General features: G+C 38.7%; 1 protein-coding gene across 1 annotated transcript in view; it reads left to right on the top strand.

Annotated features, from left to right (window-relative positions):
• LOC139714006 (integrin alpha-8-like) overlaps window positions 1-22,797 on the top strand; it is a 63,671-nt gene that overhangs the window by 6,113 nt on the left and 34,761 nt on the right. The window lies entirely within an intron of this gene.

The raw sequence follows: 22,797 nt of genomic DNA on the forward strand, positions 1-22,797 counted from the left end.
CGTCAACTGATTTGTTATAGAAATATTATGTCTTCTGGCACACCAATGCATACACGTATATCGTCTCCGAAATTTGGTATGGATTTGGAATTCCCCGTCGGGGTACTCCTTGTCCAGTTTAAGATCATAGTAGCTTACGGTGTCTCTAATGAAAAGACTATCGTATTAATGTTAGCATTGTGTTCATCATCATCATCATCATCATTGTCGTCATGACCATCATCATATTTATCATTATCGTTGCTGTCATCAGCAGTGATACCACATTATTGGCATACTATAATCCGCTGTGGCAGTAGTAGTAGCAGAGTAACAAAACTATACCAATACCAATCGTTTTACTTTCAGAGGCGTTTTTTAATAGCCGTACATTGTAGGGGTATGGTCCGTAGACGTATGCTCTAGGGTGTATTTCGCTTGCTGCAAGTTTCTTCTCCACACTTAAACTTTTGTGTCTTACTGTGTTATTCCCCTGTAGGACAAACATAACATGACATTAGTGAGTCACCAATACACCTGCACCGACAACCGCACTTGCACCGGCGGCTTGAATAAAAAAAAGAGAGAAAACAAAAACCGAAGAAAAAAACTCAAAACATGGCAAATTAATCTTCAAACTACATAGTTTTGGTAGTTGTCGTCATCTTTTGTCCTTTGTGTCGCAGGCGATTCCTTCGTATTTGGTGGAACTCTCGAGTTTTTGATACGTATTTTATTTTATTGAAGATACATGTACATGGAGGTTTAGTGCGCCAGCCATTATCACCACCAACAGCTACAGCAACCAAAATGAATAGGCTGTCAACTATCTGAACAGCGAAGTTCTGTGAACTTGTTGACAGTCGAACAGCTGAGAGACATGTGGTTTTATTGTTTTACATCGTTGTGTCATTGTGTATGTTGACGTGTTAGGTTTTTTTTTCCCTGACTGTTTAACAATAAAGCAACTCCCCCTTGTTTCGCTGAATCCGCTGGTTTGCTTTATTTTTCTTTCTCTTCCGCACGTGTGTCGTCGTGATGCCGCCGCAGTTGCTGTAACATTGCTCCGCCACTGACATTGACTGTGGGGATGTCCCATACGGACACCGCACCGCTCTGTCAGTGATTAACCTATGCCCTGCCGACATTGTCGTTGGTGTAGACGTGGGCAATTTCGCCAAACAAGACAAGTGTTCGTAGTCCTTACCCCCCCCCCCCTCCCCCCTCCCCCCCCCCACACACACATACTGTGCACACTCACAAAGCAGGCGATTAACCATACAAAGCTGGCGACCTTTAAGGATTCTCCTTGACTTTAGCCTTGAATGCCATCGGGATTAACTCGTTTGCCACTGCTCTGCATGGTTGTGAGGCTGTCGTTGTGACTGTACTTCTTTGCCCATGATCTCGTCTATGTGGTCACATGTCCAAGGGGGCAAACATGGCATAACATAACATTGCATTTGATAACAACATAATCCCCTCGTCACAACAGGAAACGGCGTCATGTGACTATTGGTTCGAATTGTATTGTCACTCTGTTTATTCAGGGAGGTGGAATCCTCCCTGGTTTATTCCGTGCGAGTTCACGCGTGTGCTGGTTCACGCGTTTGGCACCAAAACGCGTGTTAAATCTCGTGTAACATTACGCTATATACACAATATGACAAGGGCAATGATCTATCTATCCGATCATTATGGTACTGTCGATTGAATGAAGAGTCATGGCGTTCATTCCAGTCTCTTGCTTGTGTTTTCGCCAACAGTTATAGTGAGCAAACAATCTTGAGATAAATGTCAAGTACAAGGATGTGACAGTATAACCCTTAAAACTCGGAAGTTGGAAAACCCACAAGTGTCTAGCCATTCAGACAGTCATAGAGACCCTTCTCCCGCCTGCTTGTGTAAATGTCGAGTTCTTGTTTCTGTTTTGGTTCTTGTGATCGTCACTGTTGTCGATATCCTCTTCTTTTTTCCTCCTTATACTCCTACTGGGTTTTGATCGTGGTTCTATTCTCCCTTACACTCCTATTTTCGTCTTCTGTTCTTCTCACATCCTCCTTCCCTTCTTAATTTTCTCGTGTTGTTAGTTTGTCGGTATCCCCCACCCGTCCTGCACATATCCAGACGACACTTCGTCTAATATGTTGTCTTGAAGTCGGATATAGACGGTGAAAGCAATTCTCTTCTGGCTCTTATCCAAAGATGATAGTTCACGTTGTCCGTGGATGATGCCGTATAAGGTACGCTTCGTAAATCTGTTTTTATTTGATACAGACAGACAGAGAAGCACATGTTGAAAATTTAAGTTACTTGCTTGAAACAGCTCCGTGTCGCATTCAGAATTGGTCGTCCGGATCAGCAAACTGCCTGAAGCAGAGACGAAAGAAAGCGAAGAGGCTGAGGAGGAGAAGAAGGAGACGGAGATATAAGGAGGAAGAGATTGCATTACCTCAAGTACCAATTGAAGATTTGCAAACTGTATATGTATAACGCGGAAGTGTGTCAAAGACGAATTTGGCTGTAAAATTACACACACGTGTCTAATGAGTCACTACGAGGTGCTTGAATTACCCCTTCAGTTGTTTTGTCTGGTCTGTTCATGATTCTGCTCATTATTACTGGTCTGCTTTTCAGTGGCGTTGTAATGTATCTCCTTCATAACGGTCATCAATCCTCAAGGAGTGGGCATTAAGTAATGTCGCGTACGAGACAATTAAATGCGCACCTTTTTGTTTTGTTTTTTGTTTTCTTGTAGTCAATGAGAGTATTGCTTTAATGTTGCGAATACAGATTTAGGACAAAAATATGTCAATGTGATTGTATTAACTTGCGCGTAACTGAAAACTCAAATGTATGTTCAAATCTAATTCTATATGAACATTAGTTCCCCCCAACAAATATTTCCCCAATTGTTTTCCTAACACAACACCATCGTGATTGTAAAACAATCTGAATAAGAAACAATGCATGAAGCCCACTGAAATAACGTAATGCGTTTATGACAACTGGTACTGTGATTAGATTTGATGATATCAGCCCCTATCAGCGCCCGTTCATCCGCCGTTATCATTCTTCCTGTACATTGCACTTGCCAATAAGACGCAGTATGTCTAGCTGTTGGAAACTTTCCAAAATGGTTGTGGGTGATGGTGGGGGTGGAGGAACAATCGTGTTTTGCGACATATCACATTTGTGACGAGACAGCAAAGCAGAAAAAGAGATGTCTGGTTGTGATTGTTCATGTAGTATATAACTATAATAGTATCATATCTCTCCCGTCTTTCTTTCTCTCTCTCTCTCTCTTTGTTAGTCGATCCCTCCTATTTTTATACTTCTTTCAATCTATGTATCTATCATTTAATTTATCTACCTATCTATTTCTCTCCCTTTTCATTTCATCCGTTTTTAAACTTCTGTAATATCAATCAGACACTGACTTTCAGCTCGTTCTCTCGCGATATTCTGAAATCCACATCGACGCTAAACAAGACTCATCTATTAATGCAAAAAGTTCCCAGTTGCAATGCGTTTGATAAAAATCTTTGAACAGAATATGGGCGTCGACTCTGAAACCCAATTATTTTTAGAAAGCGTAAACATCTTTCTCGTCGTCCAAGCGTTTAACCTGGATAGGAAATTTCCTCGCGAGAATCGGGTCAGTTAATGCCTTCCGCGTCTTTGTTATGGTTTCTAGTTGACGCAGTGAACGAGCACTTGAAATGAATCAAAATACTCTTATCCCGACTGCCCTTGCCACCGGACTGAAGCCAGGGACCACAGGTGTATTTTTTATGATATTTTTCTACCGGACCAACATCACATCGGAGGAAATCGATAGTCCTTTGTATACATTAAAAAAATACACACTTGAAACGTTAACAGAGGATCTTTTTGAATGAATCCTACCCCCATCGTATACAGTTGTGACCTATGTAAATAGTTGTTATTATCATTCTTTCATGCCATGGCTATAGCATTGCATATCGTCACTAAATTTCCAGAAGGATTTAAAACGTTTTGTCAACGGCTCTTTACGCTATGGCACATGATTTGATGTAAAAGCCACTGATGCTTATACCGTGTTCTCGTATCGAACCATGCACGGCATTCCGACTGCATACAAAAAGGGATGATAATTATGATATTGACTGAGATTAGGATTCAGCCTTTAGCTTTTTGCAAGATACCTAGAAACACCTTTATGAAAATGATGGTAAAGAGCATACAATTCTAATAAGAGATGGAATTCGGTTTTGAAATGACTGAGATATCAAAAACAATGGAAAACAAAACCATCCTAATAAAAGATGGGTCCCACCTTTCATTAGGCTCGCTTTGTTTTGGATATCTCAATTCAAAATATCAAAAGGCCAATTTCAATCGATAAATTATGAATTCCTCTGAGAATTATATGCTCTTTCATATTTTATAAGAGGTTTCCCATTATCTCAAAAAATCATTGTCAAAAAACATTGGAAACCTGAAACCCCGTCTCAACCAAAACGGTACCACCCCTTTAACCCCTTACATGTCGACCATGTGTTATGTGAGATCTAATAGTTGTCTCGCATATGTGCGGATGACGTATGAAGATAATAAGTGAATATTGATTGCATGACCACAAGAATCTTGAAGTAAATGAAGCAGCAGATGTTTTAAAAAATGTCAGCAGATAACATCGTATGTACAAAGACGGGGCTGTTTTGAAATGCTGACAGCATCGGTCGCTCGTACAGGCGCTACAGCCTTTAATACAACTGCGTTCTTGTTTTCCAGATTGGAAAGTCTCTTAAACTTTCAGCATAAATTGCTATCACGCCAGTTAATATCCCTCAAATTGTTATGTCAGATACATTGCTATAGATACACAAAGAAAATATCAGCAACCCTAACGAAACAGTGAAATTCAGCCTGTTTTAGCATAAACATTCCACATTGATTCTGTAGATCTCTTTAGAGCCTAAAAAGCTAAGCTAATCATGTGCTCGTAGATACGGGTAAATATCAGTGATTGTGTAAAAAACAACCCGATTTTTAACCAACACAAACCATCACTTCCCCTGTGACGAGGAAGGGAGGATCAGTGGAGATTTTGCGGTGGAAATCTAATTTGCGAAGCCATATTTATCAGAGGGAGAAATTTTTCTGACATTGGTCTTCGTCGTTGTATTTTACCCGTCTATTAAGGGAATGGTGTACGAATGAAAGATTCGTTGTTTGACTGTGCTATTATGTGATTCTGCATTTTGCTACTCTAAAGGCACGTCAAACATACGTTTGGTCTTATTGAACAGGTCGTTCGGTCAATCCTTCTGTGGATTACACACAACGAAGAGGCCAACAGATGCTCTCACACATAATATATATTGCCCTAAGTAAATATAATTTGTTGTCTATTTTTTGTATCACAAGCTGAAGGGAATAGTATTTTTAATCGATATATCACTACCCAGACCTTGGGTATGATGAATATGGCGTTTTTGGTTTCATTTCCCCCTTACTATTTTCGGTAGTAGCAATTATAATTCTTATCATCGATATCTTTATTACCACAATAGTTGTGATTATGATTATGATTATGATTATGATTGCGATTTTCATCACCATTATTGTGAAAATACCTTCATCCATATCACCTTTCGCAGAAATAGGGAGAGTAGCGATAGTTTATTTTTACTAGAAATATATTGGTATCTATTACGATTTCAACGACAACACTTTCTATGTTGTGTCGAAAACAGCGCGATGATAATATCATACAAACACCTCACCCGACGATTCCCACTTCTGCTTGCCAACACACTTCGGTCTATTTGGACGCGACTTCTCATATTTCCATAAAGTGAATCTTTACCCGACAATGACCATTTGGCCGGGTCCTTTGTTCGCACTGATCATGTGCTGAGTTCGTCGCCGATGATTCATGTTTAATACGTTTGCCAGGGATGTCTAATAGGCTCTAGGAAAACAGGGCGGGAGTAGAGAGAAAGAAAGAATGAGACAGAAGGGGGATGGGGGCACACATATTGACAACAGCACATGGACTATCAAGGCATGTGTGCAAACACTTTTGTTTTCTATCGCATTCACTGCAGAGTCTAGTAGTGCATGTCCTACCTTGTGGTATATAGTGAAAGCAACATACCACCATTGGTCATCCATATCGATGCGTCATACTTGGCATATCGGAGGTGTGTTCATTCTATTATCTCGTTCACCTACCTTTCGCTTATCCATTATCCCGATACAGTCAGTTCCTAAACTATGCCTGTACGGTGATAACGTTTGCAACGCGTACGGCGAAACTAGCTGATCGCCCCCTCCCCCCCCCCCCCCCAAAAAAAAAAAAAAAAGTGAAAAGATACATTTGGATGAAGCAGGGGTTGAATCGTAAGCTTTCGGTGCTACGAACCAACATTGTCACTTTGAAAACCAATGAGAGTGTTCCTTTATTCGCAAGACGTTCGTTCCTTTAAAAGACAACCAGGATTCCCAGGGCACAAAACGAAGGAAATGTGAGTTATTAGGAACCGCAAGGACGCGCCAGCATATCATATTTACTTTATTAACCTTAATCATTTATTTTTCCTGCAGAGGGCAGGAGAGGTCATTAGTGTTTGTCCATGAAATAATTGCCCTCTAATTTCCTCGCAGTAACTCACTATCCTGGCTACGATACGCATTTAGCAGTAGGTGTTGTCGGTCCTGCCTGTTCGGATCAGAAATCAATGCCACGGATTTTTTCCTTCAGTCCGTCTGACCGGAGCAAGGGGAGCAAGGGGAGGGGGTGAGAGCTAGGGGTTGCGGAGGTTTGGTAAGATATCATAAGAAAATGGGGGGGGGGGGAGGAGATGAGCTGATAGAGGAAGTTTACTTCACGGTAACCTATGGAAACAACATCAACAACAAAGATTCTAAAAATGAAAAATCTTAAAGTAGATAGCTTAGAATTGGAACCGGTAAAAAATAAAAGTTACTTCTGGGTTCCTCTTTGAGCATGAGCAGGAAAAGGTCATCAATGATTTTTCTTTTTGTTCCAACAGGGCATGCTGGTTTATTAATTCACTGAGATTAGCATCTGTGATGTAATGATTATTCAAGGATAATATACTGTTTATCAGCACATGCACCTGACAGTAAAAGTGATGTTTAGCAATATCAACAGAAGAAAATACTGTTAATACATTCAATGCAAAATAATGAAATGAATGCTTTCCTAAGTGATATATTATTGGACCATTCTGGTCACTTGGTCTACGCAAGTTCATCCTTTGTTTAAACATGACTGAAGCATTCATAATTTGCTACATCGGGCAAGCTTACAGGCATTTGTCGCTTCGAGAACGAGCGAGGTGTCTAACCAACTGAGAAGGGGAAAACATGAAAGGTTATTTGTATCCATTTGGACATGAGCGAACTTTGATCTAGCTTATTACAATTTGAACAATTAATCAGCCTATAAGAGGGATAACAGTTCGGTAAGGTGGCAAGTGTCACGTAGTTGCCCTCTTCTTGGAAACATGTCCGTCCGCCATTTTGCAGCCGTCACAGGCGAGTATGGCGTTTTCTTGTGAAACACTACTCTACTTCAAACAAGATTAAAAAAAAATCACATCAGTTTGTTGGAACATGAACAAAGTCAAAGACTGGGCAGACAATCTTGAAGGGGGAGAACCTTCACTTCTTTTTTCTATTTGAAAGGAAAGGGGGTAGCAAAGATTTATGACCACCATGCTTTTTTTCGATGTTGAACCTGACGCGGTACCCATCTTTGTTAGCGTGCATGGTTGACATGACTTAATGTCATTAAGAACCAGAGTTTGCCAACATAGCTAATCTCGGGGAAATCACGAAACGCAAATCAAGGTACAAATCATCGCATGCGAAAGCAAGCAAAGCGACCGAGGAAGATACGTACGAGCAAGCGCGCGTAATAACGGCGCAATCTCCAATTATCGTCGCTGGCATAATAATGTCATCGTTAGCACTAATCAACGTCGCAGTGTCGAGTGCATTTGGGCTTTGAGAAAGACGGATAGAGGCGCGGGCAAGTCGCGTGCATGCTGTTGTTGGCTTACGCCCGCCATACGACTGCCATCCCCTGCGTCCATCACGACAGAGAAGAAGCCCCCTGAAAGCTAATCCGAGAGGTTCACTATGGAAGCTATCATTCGAGCTCCAATATCTGCGCCAGATGGAAAGCTCATCGGAGAGACATCTTCGACATAGCAAGTGGTTTTCTGATTACTCGACAGGCTCGCTATATTCGGCGTCACATTAGACACACATTGTACGCTCTCTTAGGAAATAGTCGGTAACGCTCACTGCCCAGGAATATGTGCATCTTGTATTTTGTTTCGTCCTTGGGGAATCAACGGTGCATGCCATTGCGATACCGTTTATGCAGAACGTAAACGAAGAAGAAAAAAAAAGTAGTTTGCAACGTACATGTTCAATTTCAAGAACTTGTAGAACAACTGCTATAAAAAATAACAGAATTAAGAAAAATACTATGCAACGCCCACTCCCCTTTCACAACTGTGCGATTTGCCTGACTTGCTTTCTTTACGGTTCTTCCTTCTAACAAAAACATGCACATTGAATAAGGATAGCAGGTAACTATGGTATTATTAATGCTTAAAACGGCGATTAATGTAACTGATATCAATTCTTTATGACGATGGCAATCATTATCATAAATCATCGTCATCATCGTATCATTATCGTCATTATTATCTCCATTATCACCATTATCATCATCATTATCATCATTATTACTATCATCATCATCATTATCATCATCATAATCATTATCATCATCATGAAAATGATGATAATGAGGGTAACAATAGAGATGGCATACAACACTAGCAAACCTCCAATTTATAGCAGTTTATATCTTGTCCAAGGATGTACGCACTAGGAATGAGATTCGAATCCCGGTCCTGATCTTTACACAAGCAGTCACAACAATGAACAAAAGTCCTTTTTAGTCTACCTCCTTACTATCACAACATGTGTTTGCCGGAATCGTTTTTTGATAGATTTAACAACGCAACAGAGAAAGGAGCGTAACTTTAAAAACATGATACATGTAGTTTAGTGTCAAGTAGTCGTGTTACCCAGAACAATTGTTCGCTGTCAATTTCTTTTGGATGCCAAACGAGTGACGTGACAGGATCATGTTGCCTTGGCAACGTTTATCATGATGACAATGACTTTCATTTCTTTTTAGGTCGAACAGATTACTGAGAGAAGCTAGCCGTCAGTCATGAAAACCACGTTGCTATGTCCCTGTAGTTTGATCACATCTATTTCCAATTATTTTTCTTCACTTTTTTGTTGTTGTTGATAGAGTTGAAAGACCGTGAAAGTTATCCTATCTGCTTAGTCATTCAGTATGCTTGCTGGCAAAGGAAAATGTCATATCTACAAGGTGATAATGATAGTCAACGATAGTGAGGGCATGAAATTTTGTCTGTTTTTTTTTTGTGTGTATTCATTTCTTGTCTTCTAATAAAACCTTAGTTGTCGAATCATCATTATTGTTTCCAAAGAGAAAAGATCATATGCGTAGTTTGGTGTCTTTAAAGGAATGGTGTAGTATTGGTTGAGGTGAGGATTCAGTTTTTAACTTTTTGCGAAATAACCACATACCACTTTATGAAATGTTGAAGAGCCTAGAATTCTAAGAGGAATTCAAAATTTATTTGATGAAAATTGATTTTGAAATGAATGAGATATTCAAAAACAAAGTCAAAGAAAGCAATCCTAATAAAGGCTTGTCCTACCTTTTTATTAGGATCACTTGTTTTGGATATCTTAGCCATTTCAAAACATCAGACTTTGAGTTCCTCTTATAATCAAAGTATGCTCTTTCATATTTCATAAGAGGATTTTCATTATCTCAAAAACTCACAATAGAAAAACCCTGAGGCCCCATCTAAACTGAAACTATACAATCCCTTTAACAAAACACGTACACCAGAGGGACCTTGTCGTCTTGCTGTAGAATCTTTAACCTTGACACGTGCTTAAAGCAGTAAGTGAAAATCACTCCACCAGTTCGTCTATAGTTGACTCGAATGGGCAGACAGCAATTTAGCACATAGGTAGGAGCTGCTTTAAACTCAGGAAAAAGGAGAAAATACGATATTCAAATCACGGTTTTTTTTAATGTTTCTCAAAGGAGATATGTTGGTCATGATGCCGTAGTAGGTGGTGATATAATTATGATATAATTGGTGATGATATCACAGCTGTGTAAGTTCCCATCTGATATGCACACAAACATCTATACTTCTAGCTTCATCTAGCTCTGCACTATTGTATTGATGTCATCCTCATGCCTTAAACATTTTTTTTCACTCCTTTAAAGTACATTATGAGGCAAACATATTGTATACAATAATTGCAGGTATGGGATTTGATGAAGCGTATCATTAACCTTTCTGGGCCATTTCCAATTTAGGTAATGATGGTTACGATGCATCTCACTTGTAAAAGGTCGTGATAGGAATGGATTTTTTGTGTGTAAACAGTTGGTTATGTTGCGTTTAGAATAATATTGATGAGGATTGACAAACGAAGATAAATCTCCAGTCAATGTCTCCCATGCCCGCATTGACTGCAACAACGTCATTCGTGCAGGCTGTGTGTCTGTTCTGAATCAGTGTATCGTCGTAAGGGCACACGTCGGAGAATTTTCAGATTGAAGAAGATTCATTACGAGGAAAGACTATACCCAGTTAATACCCTTCAGCCGTCACGTAACCTATAACGATCCCGGAAATCATGCCAAATCGTTGCAAAACAAGTTGGAGTGGCAGTTAATCTCCATAATTCATTGTTGTTTATAGGGGCAATATCATATTTCTGTAGGTTACTGGGTCACAATGAAAGCACAGGCCTATATATGACGAAATGAAATAGAAAAACCCACCTTTCTGTTCTCCGCCTTTTATCAAATCTTTCGCTTCTCTTGGATACTTTACTCCATTCGTTTACGCCAATTTGAGCAAGCGGTAACGATCGATTTCAGAGGAAGTAGAATGAAAACTATACGCAGCCTAACTAACACATGTTATCGCATTCAATTGAATGTTCAAGGATATCATTTAGCTCTATCTCCCCAATCAAACGAAACGGCGGAAAGAACCCCCCCCCCCCCCCCCCCCCCCCCCAGGATTGGTAGACAGGTCAAGAGCTAGAGTAAGGTGTTTAAATATCAAGGGGATTTGCTTTTCTCATTCCGAGCCTGTGAGGTCATGTGTCACACGCATGTACATTTGTAGTTCTGTTAGGGGGTCAATGAAGTCTTGGAGAATAAGGTCACTATACCATTGAATTTCTCAGGATATGTTCAACCATGGACCCAACCACAACTGATGTCATGTCATTCTTTGTACTTCAGACTCTTTTAAGATGTTATAATTCAAGTATAGTTAAAAAGTTTCAGTTAATTGGCGACCAATATGTGAAACGGGGATCCATCAGATAAAACTGCCAACTCTATAATTGACACTGAGAGAGAGAGAGAGAAAGAAAGAGAGAGAAGTGAGTGAAATATGATTTGAAAGAAATGAACAGTTGTGTCTTTGCTTTCTTTATCTTGTTAATCCATCAATTTTGATATGCTCCTCATGTTAAAGTGCATTAATTTTTAGACTACAACAATACAAAACCAACAACAACAACAACAACAGCAACTACGGCGAGATAAAATATTGCTGAACAGTAAAACAAGAACAGGAGACTGAGAGAAAAAAAAGACCTACAGCATAAGTTTAACTCTCAAATTCTGAGCAAAATATAAAAAAGTTGAGCAACATCGATAACGCGTGCGTGTTTTTTCAACTTCATTACTCATAATGATATGTCACAACGAAAGAAAAACAAAATATTTCATTGAATAGAACTGGGAAATATTCATATAAATAACTTAAACCGAAAGCCGTAATTGATACTCTTGTTTTCTTCCGTCATTCCGGCCGGATTCTGTCTGTGTGCGTGAAAAGAGAGTAATGATACATTGCCGTATGGGTGGAAGGTATTGCACGAAATGACACCAAATGTCCTTCAAACGTGTATCCAGGATATAGCGCGAGCGTTGTCAACCTTTGGCATAGTGGTATTCATTGAATAGTTCGCATAACTTGGATACTGATATAAGCATGATATCTGACACATTTCTTACAAAAGTATACAATGTATAATTTATACGTATGCTACATGTAAAAAATAATAATTTTTGAAACCTAGCTATATACGTCCGCTACATAATATCCTCTTTTCACACATTATCGTATAACATTTGTGACGATTATACATAGAACATGACACCTATAGATAGTTATGTATGTATAGAAAGTAAAAAATGTGTCATGTTTCTGGTTGAAACCATTCCTTAATAGGCTTCGTTTGATTTCAATATGTAAAAATACGTTAATGAATGTCAATTTCAGCAAACTGACAATGCAGCGCTGCCTCATAAACACGGACACTGCAATGTCTGCTAGGCAACTAATGCATACAGTTAAGCACTACAGAAAAACTGGACGTATGAGCTCTGAATAACTTCTTCATAATTATGAAAATGTGATTGAATTTGGTGTAGAGTTGAATAGAAAAAAAAAGATGCATCGGGGTATTTGAGCCTTTAAAGTCCATAATGATTAGTTCCTCGGGGGTCAGTCGTGGATTGTCACATACAGGGCAAAATGATAGCTCTTCAGGATGTTGTTGAAATGACCAAAAATTCCGGCCTTCCGGCCACCGATGGTCGTCGATTGGGGATGACGCATTGCAGACACGTACGATCTGACAGGACAAGGGGATGGGATCGTTTATATGTCGTCAGGGAAAGTGGTAAAAAGATAAAAGAAGACGAAGATCAAGAAGAAGTAGCGATTATTAAAAATCTTGGGGAAGGAATGTCTCGTTGAGGTGCCGTGACAGTCGTGCTGTCTCACACGCTGAGTTCCCTCTGTGAGATTTCCTATGAGTAAAATGTATTGAACAGCCTGCTTGCCGACACACCTGACATATGGTTGGCCAGGTACGCTCTTAACGAGTCATATTGCATCTTGTCGATGGTAAGGGTAGTCATACTGTTATGGTCTAGACATTTTCATATTGTGAAAAAGACTTTGAGTTCATGTCATTTCACATACAGCCCTAGCGTTATATTCACATAGCGAAGGTTACAAGTGACGTATGACATTAGGTATCAATGAAAAAAGAAAGAAAAGAAAAACAAACCTCTGAGATATATTGCACATGTTTACTTTAACATTGTTACAAATGAATTCATTGATATGACAAGCCTTTCATTGTAGTTCTTGTGTGTGTGTGAATGTCTGTATGTGTCTCTATAGTTTCTATTGTGTGTGCATGTGTTAGTTTGTGACTGTTTTTAGGGATTGAGTGGATGTAATTTAATAGTGATGACAGCGAATACTGTGTGTGTGTGTCTACATCTGTGGCTGCGAACGTAGGCGTGTGTGTTTGATAATAGACTTTATCACTGTTAATGAAGGGATGTGATTTCCGCCAACACTGGCCAAGAAAATCTTGACCCATGCATGTATGAATGGGCCTATATCCTCAATAATGGTGTCAAGAAATTCGATTAACCCATATTCAACATTGTGAAAAATCTAGTATATGTAGTTCGTAATGATTGTACTCAAATTAAAGCAAATATTATCGCAACATCATACCACAACAAAATGAGAATGAATACAAATACCAGTGCCTACTATTAGCAAACATAGAAAAAGGCCTACATGTCTTTGTACAAGGCTCAGTCAACGTGTGTAAAATGTAGATAACCGTTGCGATAGGCCTACTCAGGAAGCAGTGGTCGGGAAAATGTAACGTGGAAGCGTTGATAAACAGACATGACAGAGGGGTGAACAGTGCAAACCCTGGACGAATTTCTCTCTAGGGTTTTTCCATCTTGAGTCATGGCCAGCTGATAAATGTTTATTTCTTAATATTGTCAACTAACGATTCGCTCTCACCCTCTGCTGGAATTCATCTCCCGAACCACGCCCACGACCCTTTCTCCTCCCTGTCTTTCTTTCTCTCTTTCTTACTTTCTCTCTCAAATCGATCGCCGCAGTGTCATTATCTAAACTCTATGCTAATGAATGAATTCCAAACTTTCGGGTTGTGATGTCTGTAGTACTTTCTATAACTGAATATCAATTTGACACACAGGCCCGAATTCACGAAGGTGGTACAAATGAAACCATGGTTCAAACCATGGACAAAAACCCTGGAGCGCCAAGTGTCTCACGGAATATTTCGTTACGAAATTGGTTATATCGTCGACAAAGTGACCGTTTCGTTAACAAAATTGTAATATCTTGGACGAAATGTTCATTTAGTTACAAAATGTTGTCATTTCGTTACAAAATAATCATTTCATCGACGAAATGACTGATTTCGTAACGAAATATTCAATGCCACACTGGCGCTCCATGGTTTTTGTCCATGGTTTAAACCATGGTTTCATTTGTACCACCTTCGTGAATTCGGGCCTCAGTGTCAGTAATTTCGCATACAATTTATTTTTCTTTCGGTCTCATTTTGCCTTTGTTTCCTCCCTTGCCCCTTGGAGCCGTCATTGGTCCTGGCTTGCAAATATTTTCGAACCTGGACGGAATTAACAGTACACAAAAGAAAGAAAGAAAGAAAGAAAGAAAGAAAGAAAGAAACAAACAAAGAAACAAACAAACAAACAAACAAACAAACAAACAAACAACCAACCAAACAAAAAAAAAAACAAACAAACAAACAGACGCATGTCATGGAGACCAGTAGTTCTTTTGAAACAATGCAGTAATCATAAAGTGCTGGACTGTAGTATTTTTCTATGTTCTTATCAAGTTACCGATTATCAGGAGAAACAGAGGTATTGCAATTACCATTATCCATCATTATGCATTTGCACCATAATCATTTCATTTATTTTCATTCTTCTTCTTTTTTTCTTTTTCAACAAAAACATAACACAAGATAGATCAGGTTTTACATCAAAAACAAAGAACATTTGTCTTTGCAATTAATAAATGGTATCAATAAACATAGGAGCGCATACTGACAAAAAAAAAAGTAATACAAAGTCATGCTTCAGTTGAAAAAAAAAGGAAGTAAGAATAGAGAGGTCCACTAAAAAGCAAAGCTTGTAGATTGTGAACCACTCATAAAACCTACGAATTACTTATTTACAAACACTTGTGACGAATGTAATATACGACAGGACGGGACAAAACAGAAGAAACACAACAACATGACACAACTTGCCAGAATAGATGAAAAGTATGGAAGGAAAGAAAGAAAAAAAGAGAGAATGAGAGAATACCTACACGCTGAACAAGGGAAATGGAACAGAGGATGGTAGAGAATGTGCTTTATAGAGTTGGTGCTGCATGCAGCTGAGCAAGGATTGTAATGGCTACTTCTTTACGTAATAATGAATTCAGTGATTGAATAATTGGTGGGTGGATGATGAACCCTGAGGTTAACAAAAACTATAGCTATTAATGGAAAAAAAACATATCAGGGAGGATTTAATAAAAAAAGTTTCAACTTGCGCTTAAAAGAATACAAAGATGGGGAATTTTTTATTTCACAGCTCAGTGAGTTCCAAAATCTAGGACCGGTGTATATAAAAGTATTCTGAGCCAATAAAGTTCTCAGGAGGGGTAAATGAAACTCATTAGATTGTCTAGTGGAATAATCATGAAAAGACTGGTTCCGTGGGAACATTGAATTCAAAATACTGGGAAGTGCATTTACATTGTAATTAAACATAAACTGACCAAGTTGAAAAAAATACAAATCTTTAATTTTCAAAATCTCATGTTTAGTAAATAATGGCTCTGTATGGGAACGTGGCGGGACGCCACAAATAATACGAATAACTTTTTTTTTTGTAACAAAAGTAATTTATCTAGTAAGTTTTGATGGGCACTACCCCACGCTAGGAGTCCGTAATTAAGATAAGGTAAAATTAGAGAAAAATACAACGTCAACAAAGAGGACAATGGAATATGAAACTTGAGTCTATTAATAATACCAATATTGCGTGAAATTATTGTACTAATGTTAGTAATATGCGGCCTCCACGAAAGTTTATCATCCACTGTGATACCAAGGAATTTTATATGAGAAACTCGTTCTAACAGAGTGTCATCAAAAACAATACCTGTGCCTAAATCTTCTAAAGAATTACTAAAAAGCATAAACTTAGTTTTCTGAAGATTAAGACATAATTTATTAGCTCTTATCCACTGAGTTACTTTTTTCAATTCGGAATTAACGATGCGTACAAGAGTATCTGGATTTTGGTGAGAAAAGAAACTATTTGAATCGTCAGCAAAAAGTATAAATGAGAGTATGTCAGATGATCTGCAAAAGTCATTAATATAAATGATAAAAAGTAAAGGTCCTAATAAACTACCCTGTGGGACGCCACATTTAATGAATTCTAAACTCGAGCTGTACTCGTTCAGAGATACATATTGTTTTCGGTTTTGTAGGTAACTCCTGAACCACTCCAAGGCCTTCCCGCGTATTCCATAATGAGACAGTTTATAAAATAATATTTCATGATTAATTGTATCGAAGGCCTTGGAGAAGTCCAGGAAGATACCAATAAGATGAGAATGATTATCAATAGTGTGCGCAGCGTGGTCAATAAACTTTAAAAGAGCATGAATGGTGCTATGTTTCTGACGGAACCCAAATTGAGAATTTGTAAAAACATTTTGCAATTCAGAAAATTAATTGTTCTTGTAAATATCAATTTTTCCAATATTTTAGATAAAGATGAAAGCAAAGAAATAGGTCTATAATTACATATATCAGAATCATCTCCTTTTTAAAATAAATCATTTTCTTAAAATGATGATAAATCATCATCATCACCATCAGCAGCAGCAGCAGCAGCAGCACATCACCTGAGTCCATCACCATCACCATCATCATCACCACCATCATCATCATCACCATCACCATCACCATCACCGTCACCATCATCACTGATCATCATCACCATCACCATCACCGTCACCATCATCACCATTGCTATCATCATCACAATCACATCATCACCATCATCATCATCATCGCCATCATCACCATCATCATCAACATCACCACCAGCATCATCACGATCATTATCATTATCATCATCATTATCATCATCATTATTGCCATTACCACTAATACACAACCACCTCCGCAGTCATAACTATCATCAATATCGTCATATCATCGTGCGTCAAGGACGTTATGAGGTTGGTGTTCATCTGCCCTTCTTACGTGGAGTGCTCGTGCCAATTATCCTGATGCGAGTGCGTGTTTTGGTGTGCACGTGCATTGCCTGTAGGTTACGATCCCCGCATGAGCCTTTTTACACTCCAGGACTTATCATTGTGATCATCTCTGATTCATGAATTTCCGTCATCTACACCGCGACCGCGAAGAGAGAAGAGCTCGATATTTTGATTCGATTAAAGTGAGAAACTACCCCGTGGTGAGTCACTGCGCCGATTCTACACCTGCCTTGGAAATCAAGAAGGAGAGAGAGAGAAAAAAAAAGTGATGCTTGGGCATTCCATTAGAAGGTTAACGCACGCATCATATTAAGGAATACGCTATAGCTCGGAAAGTTATGGTTTATGAGGCATGGAACTCCCTTGGACGTAGGAATTGAATTCATAAAGCAGATGTTGAGTTCATACATGCAAGATCTGATGATTGAGTTTTGTACTAGTAGGCAAGGACCTATACCCACTAATCTCGCTGATTTCGGCTTTAGGTTTGCGACTACGCTAGTTACCTATACAAATGTACAAGGCGCAATATTCCTAAAGTGAAACCCCAGTCAGATGAACTAACAATAATTCTTAAAGCATAATAAAAACTTTAATAAAATTCGGAGAGAAAGAAAATGACGTTTAATGGAAATAGGGGTATCGCTTACAATCACACTTTTACATTTTGTAAGTTGATTACAATCGCATTAGTACCAAAATTTGTAATTGCCGTTCAAATTGTAAAAAAAAGAAGAAAACAATCAATATAGAAATTAAAAGTAAAAAATACGTAATTCGTGTCAGATTGAAATAATTGGTTATGGTTTTAGAAAAGATACCTTGATAGAGTGACAGTCATGCAGAGTGCTGAATTTTTGACAAAAACCAAATCTATATACAGGCAATTGGAAAGGGGTATGATATAACCATTACATAATTACTTGATATGATTTTCAAATGTTATTGTGAATTATGGTATTTTAGTTTTTACTTCTGATTTTACACAACATTCTTGTTTGCTCCCGATATTAGCTGATTGTTGTTCGTTTTTTTTTAAATTATGTGTTGGTTTGACCGTCCAATCTAAGAAGATGACTTTCACCTGTGTTCTATAATACACACTTTATTATGGCCCTTATACGAAGAACACTTGCGCAAATGGAATGAAAACAAAAAGAGAGTATGCATGCTTTATAATGTACCTTATGTATATTTGAACGCATTATATCATCTTAATTATTATACATGTGGCTATCATTTCTGCGTTCGCTAATTCATCTCTTAGTGTGCGTGTGTTTTTTTTTTCGCCCTAGTTTATTACTTGTTTTCTTGCTAAGCCCTTAAATAGATCCCATTACGGGATCAGACAAACGTTATCATGAAATGAGATATCACGATGCAGGTAGTTCACTCCATTGCTTGGAGTGATTTCTTGTTTTGTTTTGACTTATGACCATCATTATAAAAAAAGCTTGTGATTTTTTTTTTCAGTTTCTTTAGGTCACAGAATATGTGTGCCACGTCTGATTATATGATGCCATATTATGATTGATACAAGTTACTGTTCTCTGAAATTGCGTGACTGTGGAAACGGCATATCATACAGGGTCTGCGTGGAATCATGCATATCGTCTTTAGTTCAACATCAATACAGAGAAAAAACACAGACGGCAATTGTATCATTCTTATGTAGAAAAACGCAAACTCTTAAAGGTGGTACTCAAAATAATCTGCAGTTCTGGAAATCAGAAACAGAACTACCTTTTGCAACATGCGAGTAAATGTCTATCAAAATAAAGCAATGCAATTATTTGTGTAGACCCCATCAATTTCCCTTACTTTGTAAGGTAAATAGTCACCAATGCTTTTTGTGAATTGATCAAATCGGGATAGTTTTGTAGATTCAAGTGAATGTGTCACTTAATTTGTGTTTTGTGGTTTTGTATATATATTCTTATGTAATTTTTTTGAGAAGCATGTAATGCCAGTTGATATGAAACGAAATGAAAAAGGGGAAAAATGATTACGCTCACACAATCCATTGCCTTTGTAAGACTAATACATTACTTGGTTTATTTTTTATACATGTCGAAATCAAAATTAAATCTGCTTATTGCTAAGGTCTTCTACACCTTCCTCCCGAACTGCCAAGTTAATAATAATGATGATGATAATGGTATTGATAATGATGATAATAATAATGATAATAATGATAATAATAGTAATGATAATAATAATATATAGCAATAATAGTATGAATATCAGTAAGGTCTTCTTTATCCAGTGTTGTAAGTGTTCTACAAGAGGGCCCTGTCATTATTGTTACCATATTGCCAGGTACCCATTTATACCAACACCTGGGTTGAGAGGGACGTGTTGGGTAAAAACGGTCCAAGAACGTAAGCATTTGACCGGATTCGAACTCGGGACCTCCGATTGTTAGTCAGGAGTCGTATCCACTATACCACATCGCTCTCATGCACTGTCACAAACACTTACATTATTCACTAAAGACATCTGATTTCACTTTGCTTCTTGACTGACCTCAAGGAAGAGGGAGCAATTAATGACGCGTAGATCTGCTCATCTAGTGAAACGCCTTTTCCAAATGTCATTCTCCCCTCAATCTGTCTACAACCCGACACGAGAGCGTATGTACGTATGTAGCTTCTTCGGAAATGTGGGATTCAAATACAAGATGCGTCATAATAACGACTTGTATCACTCCGGGATGACTCCTTGATGTAATATTGACATTTTTGTCGTGTTTCACCGAACTTTCTGTGAAAGAAGTACAGCGCCTTATTCGTCATCGAGCTATACTTTGGGCGAGAAAAACAACAACAGATGAACAAACAAACTATGAAAAAAAAAAGAGAACGAGGAAATTATATCCGATCTCTATGTTTTGTTGTCATCATGTCTATTATTAGGTTTCATTGCAGTTGGCGCTAACTACATTGCGAGAAAAAGATGCTAATCGTATATAAAGGGTCTATGTTGGAGTAGTATAGTGGTAGTGGCAGTAGTAGTAGTAGTAGTAGTAGAGGTAGTAGTAGTAGTAGTAGTAGTAGTAGTAGTAGTAGTAATAGTAGTAGCAGTATTATATGGTAGTAGTAGAAGAAGAAGAAGAAGCGTAGTATAGTAGTGATAGTAGTAGTAGCAGCAGTAAAAGAAGGCAGTGAAATAAGAAGTGTGTAGAAGTTGGAGTATTGGACGTCTCAACCAAAGTTCAGATTATACATAAATCTAAGTTTACCATGACATGAAATTAAAATCAATTCAAATACAATTGATACTGGTATCTCATTTAGGGTTAGACTTTACTAACTGATATTCAGTGGAAGATAAACTTCAAACTTCGACGTGCATGTATGCATAGACATTTAATTATGAGAGAATGAAAGAGATCACAAGATTTACAGTTTAAGCTCACTGACGAATGATAACTCCGAAGGTTAAAATGAAACTGAGATTAAAGCGATTGGAAATTCAGCTTGGGGTAATATGTCACTTCTCAGAAAAATAGCTTTGATATTCAGGGTGTATTGAAGGCCATTGGCTCACTCTCAATTTTGAGGACCAACAAAAAAGAAAAAAAAGATTGGACCAAAAGCTCCATGGCAACCATTTCGAAGAAATAATCACATTATCCGGAAATTTGACATGCGAACACGTGACTTTCCCCATGATTTAAGGCATCAAAACTGATCATGAATGTTTTTTAAAAAGTCTTTGTGAAGTTTTCAAGTAACCTTTCATGTGCCAAATGATTGGAAAAAATGACGTTGGAAAGGGACTTCTCTCTCAAACATGAACTGTGCTTTTGTAACTATAGGTCCATGCAGGATCAACCCTGCAGGAAATAATAAAAAAATCATTATATTGACGACCCTAGACACATTTTCAGGTCTGCAGGAAATCGACCCGTCTAACATTGTATTGACTTTGTGATACCGAGTACCGTTTACATATTAAAACGGAGCAGAAATGATAAACACCCTTTCGATACACACACATTACAGTTCGATGTATAGATGTCGTTGCCGCTTGTTGGCGTCCGGTTTCGAAGAGTCAATGTTTGGATTTGAAAATCCAGTTCGTTTTGACTTTACATCTAGGAAATTTGTAAATGTGTTTTCGCAGTTTCAGTGTATAATACCTATGACACATACCCAGATTTGCATACTTCTCTTTGTGTGTGTGTGTGGGGGGGGGGGGGGGGAGGGGGCGTCTTTCTTACAGTGAATATTACGCGTTCACGGTTGAATAGAATACCGTCTGTAATGATTGCATTTGATGAGCAAACATATCAAGTTGTCGCGGTCATTTCTTCTCTATACCCATTTCTCTTCATCCTGTTCTTGCATGCAATACGAAGGAGACGCTCGGCTCGGCTCTTTAAAGTGCTACCCCCATGAACAGGTTGCCGCCACTCATGCAGGAGCTGGAGAGGCGTGAGTAATGCTGACGTCACGAACTCGATGAGAGCCCGAATCCGTCGCCGCGGTGGTGTTGTAGGCCTATCATCTTCTCCGCGCTGAAACGAGAGAACCGAGACCGCTAATCCCATCTGTACTCAAGTTGTTCACCACAATGCATACGCCCGTCTGCCGCGGGTTACTTATATCTGGGTACTTGCCTTTCATTCAAAACCCACTGTATATAACCGACAATGTAAGGTGATGAATAATTCATCATTTTTAGCAGTGGAGGTACGAATGAATTCCAAGGTGCACTAAAGTAGCTCCGAATTATGTTGGGAAAAGCCATACTAGCATACGCGCCAGAAGGGGATAAGACATGAGGATATAGAAGAAAACTACGGACTGCACCCCTCCCCCTTAAAAAAAGAAATAATAGCAACTGAAACAACAACATCAAATACAAAAAGTAAAGAAAACAACAACAATAAGACGCTTCTAACGTATGGTTGTATTCCCGCTAACAGTTAAGCCACACAAAATACCCTGCGGCCTGGCGGTAAGGTGTTTCCCTTTGCGCCAGGCACGTCGGCCCGGGGAATCATGTTGCCGACGCTAGGACTCCGTCATTTCCTCTATTGGTGAAATAGAAGCCGGAGGGGAAGCGAGCGATTAGCGCACAGATTGTCACGTTTCTTGAGACGGTACAACAAGTGTCAGAGGTTCACATTTCCAAATAATACGCGTTCGCGCTTTGTCACCGCGGATGGGCGCATCTTCAGAGACCTTATACGCATACATTGTTTTGATACGGGTAGTAGGCTGGGCCTAAGAGCTATGATATGGGATGGGGTGGGCAGGGCTTATCGTAAAGGGTTTTTGGTTGTTAGGTTGTTAGGATCTTGAACATGACAAGTTGCAATGTTAGGGAACATGACGTCATAGTCAATCGTTGGACTACCCAACATTATAAACCGTTTGAACTTACAATGTGCGATGGATCATCAACAAACCAAAAGATAGCGCATTTGGTAACCGCTGAAAGTTTGTGACTTCTTGAA

The sequence above is a fragment of the Diadema antillarum genome, unplaced genomic scaffold, assembly GCF_040938485.1.
Source record: "Diadema antillarum isolate AM-2024a unplaced genomic scaffold, OU_Dant_1.0 seq00002128_RagTag, whole genome shotgun sequence".
Taxonomy (NCBI): domain Eukaryota; kingdom Metazoa; phylum Echinodermata; class Echinoidea; order Diadematoida; family Diadematidae; genus Diadema; species Diadema antillarum.